At 40.5% G+C, this 8,746-nt stretch overlaps 1 non-coding gene across 1 annotated transcript; it reads left to right on the top strand.

Moving 5' to 3' along the window:
* Positions 1-1,021: 1,021 nt before the first annotated feature.
* LOC127089728 (small nucleolar RNA R71) lies at positions 1,022-1,128 on the top strand. The gene has a single exon (XR_007791285.1). It is a non-coding gene; the product is annotated as a small nucleolar RNA R71 (small nucleolar RNA).
* The last annotated feature ends 7,618 nt before the right edge of the window (positions 1,129-8,746 follow it).

The raw sequence follows: 8,746 nt of genomic DNA, 5'->3' as shown, positions 1-8,746 counted from the left end.
GATTTGGGTTTTCTTTAATCTTTGAGGGTATGGTATTGGTGGTTTGTATGGCGGTGGTGGTACATAGGTTTTATTTTTAGGTTCTTCTCCTTTTTCTTGACTTTCCGGGGTTTCAGGCTTCTCTGGTTCCTTTTCCTCACTCCTCTCAGAAGTTTCAGGCTCACTTAATCTAGGGTTTAAAGGCTCCTTATAAGCGGTTCCACTTTGTAGAGTAATGGCATTAGCTTGCCCTTTCGGGTTTTGTTGAGGTTGTCCAGGGAACTGTCCTCCAGGGGTAGTCTGTGGGGCTTGGTTTAACGCTACCTGAGAGATCTGGGTTTCAAGCATCTTATTATGAGTAATGATTTGATCAACCTTGGTTCCTAACTGGGTAATTAGTTCGTTAACATGGACGCTTTGGTTCATGAACTCTTTGTTTTTCTGTTTTTGAGCAACGATGAAATCTTTTACAATTTCTTCAAAGCTCGGGTTTGGCGGTACAGGTTGCATAGGTTGATTTGTTCTAGGGGCTTGGTAACCTTGTTGTCTCGGAGGTGCGGTATTTTGAATAGGGTTATTATTTTTGTAGGAGAAGTTTGGGTGATTCCTCCATCCAGGGTTATATGTGTTAGAAAATGGGTTCCCTTGGGTATAGTTCACTTGCTCAGTGTTGGTTTCATTTAACAGATTGCATTCGGCGGATTGGTGTCCTTGCGTTCCACATATCTCACAATTCGGCGAAACTGCGGCTACAGTATTCGGAGTTGTACACATATGTTCGACTCTAAGGGCCAACGCGTCCATTTTAGCCTGCATCATGTCTATAGAGCTTAGCTCATGTATTCCTCCTTGGGCTTCCTTCTTTTCCACTGTCGCTCGTTCTACTCCCCATGATTGATGGTTTTGGGCCATATCCTCGATAAGGGCACTAGCTTCAGGGTAAGGTTTATTCATCAGTGCGCCACCAGCGGCAGCGTCGATGGTCATCTTAGTGTTATAATGAAGTCCATTATAGAAGGTTTGGATGATTAGCCAATTCTCTAAGCCATGGTGTGGGCATGCTCTTAATAGTTCTTTATATCTCTCCCAGGCTTCGAACAACGACTCTCCTTGGAGTTGGGTAAATCTAGTTATAAGGTTTCGAAGAAGAGCGGTCTTACTTGGGGGAAAATATCTAGCAAGAAAAACTTTCCTAAGGTCATCCCAAGTTGTTATTGAATTGGGTGGAAGGGAATCTAACCATGATAGAGCTTTATCTCTGAGGGAAAAGGGAAATAATCTTAAGCGTATCGCCTCAGGAGAAGCTCCATTGGTTTTAAAGGTGTCTGCTAACTGAAGAAAGTTTTTTAAATGTTGGTTTGGGTTATCAGTAGCGAGACCTGAGAATTGTCTCTGTTGCACTAATTGCAGCAGGGATGGTTTAAGTTCAAAATTATTGGCTGGGATAACGGGGTTTACTATACTGGAACTAGGTTCCTCGTTTGATGGTTGGGCGAAGTCCTTAAGAGGTCTTCGGTTTTGTTCTTCGGCCATAGCTATCCTATTCCTATGGAAAAATAAACGTGCGCGAGCGTAACGTTCAGGTTCAGCTAGAGGGTCTACTAAACTTCCGGCACTGCGAGTCTTTCGCATTGACCGGTGGGTAACAACCTTAGTCTAAACGGTATAACTACAGGGTAATGAAATTTGACGAAATTGGTCCCCGGCAACGGCGCCAAAAACTTGATGCGTGTTTTTCGCAAGTGTACGAATCACGTCAAAGTAATATAAAAGATTATCGAATCCACAGAGACCAAGTGTCAATCTATCAAACCTGTTGTTATGGTGTGTATCTAAGGCAACTATTTTTAAGGGTTTTAATAAGGGTGCAATGGTAAATAAAATTATAATTTTAAATAATAAATAAAGACAGGCTCGAATGTAATTCACGCAATCAATGATAATCCAGTACTTGTTAGTGGAACTACTTATGGGCAATGTTTTCTCCTTTGAAAAGAACTAATTTAACAGGAACTGTCGCTTTCGCGTATTCAGAACCGAGTTGTACTCTCTAATCAACCCCTCCTATTGTCACGGATAAAAAGGTGCGTACTGCGTTAGAGTAGTAAACCTATTTTTAAGAAATATAGTATCTTAACTAAGTTGAAAAGTATTTTAACCTGGACTTCTTAGCAAAAAGAGGTTCTTACGAACCAGAGTTTAAACTTCCTAACGCGTCCGAAAATCGTTTTAAAATCTCTTTTCTTTTTAATCTAAAATCTCCTAATAAACTAGACAAAGCGCTTTTGGCTGTTTTTGAAATAGTTAAAAACAATTACTTGAATTGAAAGATAAAATAGCCCTTAGGTGTTTCCACGAACAATTATACTGATTACTGGTTTAATTACGATCCTTACATTCTAACCTTTATAGAATTAGTTAGACATGATAAAGTAAATATTCTTTTTATAGTTTTTCATAAAAGTAATTTAAAGCGAGTGCGGATAATAAACAAAGTAAAGTGCGAGTGCAGGAAATAAACAACGTAAATGTGCGAGTGCAGGAAATAAACAACGTAAATGTGCGAGTGCAGGAAATAAACAACGTAAATGTGCGAGTGCAGGAAATAAACAAAGTAAAGTGCGAGTGCAGGAAATAAACAACGTAAATGTGCGAGTGCAGGAAATAAATAAAAGTAAAATACGAACTTGAATTAAAATGGCGGCAGGATTAACTTCCTCCAGAGTGCTCCAAAACTCGAACCACAGACAGATTACAGACTCGATCACTCGATTGCAGAGGCACCCCGATGTGGAATGGCAACTGCTTTATAACTGATATATGCCTAGAGAATTCTAATTCTGGATGAAGAAAAACGAAAATCTAAGGTCCTATTTATAGTAAAAACTGAAAGCATGAAATGACAGGGACGCCCCTCCACTAAAAAGTGGAGGTTACTGATTTTGGCCTTGTGGCGCCCGCCACAGGCCTATGGCGCCCGCCATGGTCCCTACAGGGGATGATGGAGTGGGGATCGTGGGTCTTGGCGGTTGAGGAGTGGTCTTGAGACGTGGCCACGTCATGGCTAACCCCATGGCGCCCGCCACGGTGGGTGCCGTAAGTGCAAAACGCTGAATTTCTAGGTTTTCGCCCGTTTTCACTCCTTTTTCGCTCCTTTTCCCGATTCAAGCTCCGATTATTATAAAAACCTGAAAACATAAGAAAACAAAGAAATAACAAAGCAAAACAACAATAAAAGCTAAGAATGCATGCGAAATCGGAGTCAGAAATACGGTGAATTTTAGTGTGATCACGGACATAGTTAAAAAATACTACGCATGAAAAAGACCCGCTAGATCGACGTATCTAGGCAAAAGTAAGGGCATCCCGGCGAACCAAAAGGGTTCGGGCAAAAATTAGGGATATATATAAAAAAATGTACACCCGGCAAGTCGAAAACCTGAAAAGGTGGCTTGGGCAAAAAAGGGTATCCTGGTGGGCTGAAAACCTGAAAAGGCGGTCCAGGCAAAAATTAGGGATTAAAGCGTATGACTATGTCCCGTTCTCAGTCAACTTTCATCCAAGTTCAAGGGACTGACCAAGCCAATCACTTCTATCCGACAGCAGGGGATGAGATGCTTGAAGACATAATGGCAGTAGTAGACTTAAAATCAATAGGACTTTTTCTGCATAGCTTTCTCTTTGTTTTTGACAATTTCCTCTTACTAGGATTTCTGTCTCCTTGTACACAATTTGCCTGTTTATAGGCCTTCTTTCAAAAATCAATACAACCCTCTTTCAAAAAAAGATGCTTTTGTTTTTACTTTTCTGTTTTGGTTGCGTAAATGTCCATTGATTTAATTTGAATTAATATGTGCATTTGAATATGATCAATGTTTATCAAAAATACGTACATAGAATAGCAATAGCAATTACTACAAGACTTCGGGATCGAGGATAAGGTCTAATCATGCTTCCAATGAATCCACTACCAATTCTCTTCCCCAGCAAGCCTGTTTTTCCCCAGAAGAAGTTGGCAGTATTCCCCGGCACAGCCAGCTATTCCCCAACAGAGGTCGGCATCATCAGACAGATTGATCATCTCATCCATCCCCAGCCAGGCTCTGTTGAATATCTCTACCATCAGACAGAAATCAGAACCCCCAGCCGAGAGAGGGTCCTCAACACGAATATCTCCAATCAGTAGATGGGGATTTATTTTCCCCACTAGAGTCCCCAAGCAGAACTTCTCATACGCATAACTCATTCATTACATCATTTCACAGCATACGCATGCATACAACATTCGCATTTATTTTCGAAAGCATAAAACATCTCATGCATCATGACATAGCATAAAGCTAACTTTTCTTTGCAGGTTAATTATCCTCCTGATATAGCCAAAGTAAAAGGCTCATTCAGGCAGACGCCTTTATCAATCACAGACAAGATTCAGATACATATTCCAGATGCAATTCATGGGAACATTCATTCTGACAACACTTCGATATCCTCCTAGCGATGGCATCTTTAAGCCTATCCCAGACATTTATTGCAAGTACAACGTATACAGATACAGCCTAACATACGGTTCATTCTGATTCAGCTCAACATATGACTCCTTCAACTCAGATACGATCTAGCATACGATCCATTCTGACCTTCGACAACTCAGAGACGGTCTAATGTATGATCTATTCTGACCTTCTTCAACTCAGATACGATCTAGCATACGATCCATTCTGACCCTCAACAACTCAGATACGATCTAGCGTACGATCCATTCTGACCTTCTTCAACTCAGATACGATCTAACGGACGATCCATTCTGACCCTCAACGACTCAGATACGATCTAGCGTACGATCCATTCTGACCTTCTTCAACTCAAGTACAGTCTAATGCACGACCAAGTTAGACCTTCATCTGACCAGATGCTACCTTCGGACAGGTACATTTCTGGATGGTAGTCTAGTATACGACTACTCCCTTTCTCAGATGCTACCTTCGGACAGGTACATTTCTGAATGGTAGTCTAGTATACGACTACTCCCTTTCTCAGATGCTACCTTCGGACAGGTACATTTCTGAATGGTAGTCTAGTATACGGCTACTCCCTTTCCCAAATGCTACCTTCGGACAGGTACATTTCTGGATGGTAGTCCAGTATACGGCTACTCCCTTTCCCAGATGCTATCTTCGGACAGGTACATTTCTGGATGGTAGTCCAGTATACGGCTACTCCCTTTCCCAGATGCTACCTTCGGACAGGTACATTTCTGGATGGTAGTCTAGTATACGGCTACTCCCTTTCCCAGATGCTACCTTCGGACAGGTACATTTCTGGATGGTAGTCCAGTATACGGCTACTCCCTTTCCCAGATGCTACCTTCGGACAGGTACATTTCTGGATGGTAGTCCAGTATACGGCTACTCCCTTTCCCAGATGCTACCTTCGGACAGGTACATTTCTGGATGGTAGTCCAGTATACGGCTACTCCCTTTCCCAGATGCTACCTTCGGACAGGTACATTTCTGGATGGTAGTCCAGTATACAGCTACTCCCTTACTCAGATGCTACCTTCGGACAGGTACATTTCTGAATGGTAGTCTAGTATACGGCTACTCCCTTACTCAGATGCTACCTAGTGCACGGTACATTTCTGAAGTGTAGTCTAGTGTACGACTACTCCCTTTTACCATCAGATTCAGCCTACTGGACGGCTCATTCTTCAACTCAGATTCGATTTAATGTACGATCCATTCTGAGCTCCAGCAACTCCAATGCGGTCTAACGTACGACCCATTCGGATCCTCAACTACTCAGATGCTACCTAGTGTACGGTACATTTCTGAAATGTAGTCTAGTGTACGACCACCCCTTTCATCATCAGATTCAGCCTAACGGACGGCTCTCTCTTCAACTCAGATACGATCTAGCGTATGGTCCATTCTGATCCTTTATCCCCAACAGCATATGACACACTCCGACTCCCCAGCGAAGTCGGCAGCCTAATGGATGACTCATTATTCGGTCTAATGTACGACCCAGTGTGGCACCCATGTCTTCAAATTGGCCTAATGTACGGCTCGATCTGAAGCTTTCGTCATCAAACCTCCTGGATGGCATCTTTAAGCCCATCTCCATCAAGACCAACTGTCGATTCTCAAGTGCAAATTTTTGGGGCATTCTAGTGTTCAATAATCTTCCACCTCCAGACCACGAATGGCATACACGCCATCCTAACTCTCTCGGTTCAAGAATATTGAACAGGGGCAGCTGTCATACCCCAAAAATTACCCATCATTTTTCCTAAAAAAAAAAAAAAAAAAAAAAAAAAAAAGAAAAGAAAAGAAAAAAAAAAAGAAAAGAAAAAAAAAACGAAAAAAAAAAAAGAAAAAAAAAAAAAAAAAAAAAATTTAATTAATTAATTAATTAATTAATTAATTAATTAAATAATTAAAATAAATAAATAAATAAAATATAACAAATTATTTTGGACTTGGGTCTCCCTCATTCCAAGCCTATTACCCACAAAATTAGTCTATAAATACTGAAGTTTCAGTAGAGGAAAAGGACGGGGAGTTAGACTTGGAGTTTACACTGGGAGATTCACTGGAGAAAGAAGGAAGAGAAGCAAAATACTCTGAGGTTTCCTTGGAACAAAACCTTGAGGAAAAAGAAAGAAAGAGAACAGAGAAGGACGGATAGAAACTTTGGCATAGGAACCCTGCCAACCCGGAGAATTCAGAGTAAAGAAATCCGGAAAGCAGCCCATCCGCACCGAAGCCACCGCCGCCCAATTCCCGCCGCCTAACTCATTCCGATACCACAAGTGATCAACCCCTTCAACCTTGAATTGGCAAACAGGTTTGCGTATCTCTATTGTTTATACTTTCAATTGGCCATATTTGCATATATAATGCATCATGATTAAATGTTGATATATAATTTGCTTTCGTATGTGAATTTAAATATGCCTGAATACCCTGAATGTTTGACCATGCTGTTCCTGTGATTAAATGCCATAAAAATTCAAGGTTCCTAACATGGGGCTGTTTTCAAATTCAAAATCCGTGGCCGCTCGCTAGCACATCGCTAGGCGAGCCTGGGGCGAATATTCGCCTGGCCTTCGCTAGGCGAAGCAGAGGCGAACGAGACAGTAGCTGACTTTTCTATTCTGTTTTTTTTTATGTTTTATCATAGCCATGCATTATTCATCCTATCCTATTTATTGTTGTGATATTTCTCCGGTGTAATCTTCGATTGCACCCTGATTTGGTGTTCTGACATGTCTCTTTTTTTGAGTTTCGTAAAGGTTCGCATATCCCAGGAAAAGGTTATTGGCTAGGTATTCCACTTTATTTGTGGGATACCCTTGTGGAGTTTCACCCTAAATTAATTTTTAATGTATTAATTTCTAATGTATTAATTTTTTAATATATTATTTTTAATAATTTTAATGTGGAGTTTCATCCTAATTATATAATTAATTGTAAAACTTTGCCTTTGAATAAGTGATCTTGGACCTCTCTTTGTTGCCTTACGATTACGATATTACGGTCATGTCCCGCGAATGTGGGGATACCCTTAGCAAAGACCCTTCGGTTAAATCATCATAAAATAAATTATAGTCCCTCGGATGTTGCCTTCGAATATACAACTTTGTCCCTCGATGACCCTCCGATGTTGCCTACGGTTAAATGATGATAGTCCCTTCGAATGCTAAGGTATCCTCATAACTGTTGCCTTCAATGACCAATCGATGACCCTACGATGACCCTTTTACATCCAAAGGATAAAACTACTTATTTCTCAATAATAAGGACAGTTTTACCCTCATAAGGATAGGAAATGCCCGTAAAGACCTTGGGTCGGTATAACTCTTAATTGCTGGCTCACAACTTAAAACATTTTTTTTGCACCTCACACCTTTCAAAATGCCTTTAGAAAATCATCACTTGGTATACATTCATACTAGAATCATTACCGAGTTATATTTTTCTAAACAATTTTCAAAACTAAAACGGGATAACCACTTTGTATACATTCATACAAGAATCATTACAAAGTTAAATTCTCTTTTCAAAACAATTTTCCAAACAATTCACAAACACTTTTTTAGACAAAAATAATATAAGTGATCGAGCAATTAAGAGCCCATGGATAACCATGGATACAAAGGGTGCTAACACCTTCCCTTTGTATAATGTACCTCCCGAACCCAAAATCTAAATTAAGGTCTTTCCTGTTCTTTTCCACCTTTCCTTATTGGATAAAAGAAAAGTCGGTGGCGACTCTTGCTAACCGCGACATTGCGATTAAAACCACAAAAAGTCCAGTTCACCGTATGACAAGCGCCTAGCAGCAACAGTGTGTATATTACATGCCTAAAAGAAGACACTACATGGCACAAAATATACACAAAGGTGCCCAAAATAAAACTAGGAACTAGATCATTGTAGAATGATCTCAAAAATATCTACACAGCGGAGAAGCCATCCAAAACACCAGGTAAGCAAGATATCACTCTATCTTGTCCTTACCCTTCGCCTGATCGGAACTACCTGAAAAATAATCAACAACATGGGGTGAGATAATAATCCCAGTGGGTTCCCTATCTTATGGGTCCACTCGGCTCTACAAGGTTTTCTAGTAAACATCCATCTTAAGTCAACAAGGGAAAGAAGACTTAAGTTATGGGAAAAAATCTCGCAATGTATGGCAACATGCTCCTGAGTTCTCGCAACTCAAGTAAGATCACTATTCAGATTCACGAAACATCAAT

This window comes from Lathyrus oleraceus, chromosome 5 (assembly GCF_024323335.1).
Source record: "Lathyrus oleraceus cultivar Zhongwan6 chromosome 5, CAAS_Psat_ZW6_1.0, whole genome shotgun sequence".
Taxonomy (NCBI): domain Eukaryota; kingdom Viridiplantae; phylum Streptophyta; class Magnoliopsida; order Fabales; family Fabaceae; genus Lathyrus; species Lathyrus oleraceus.
This window is presented reverse-complemented; position numbering and strand designations above follow the sequence as displayed.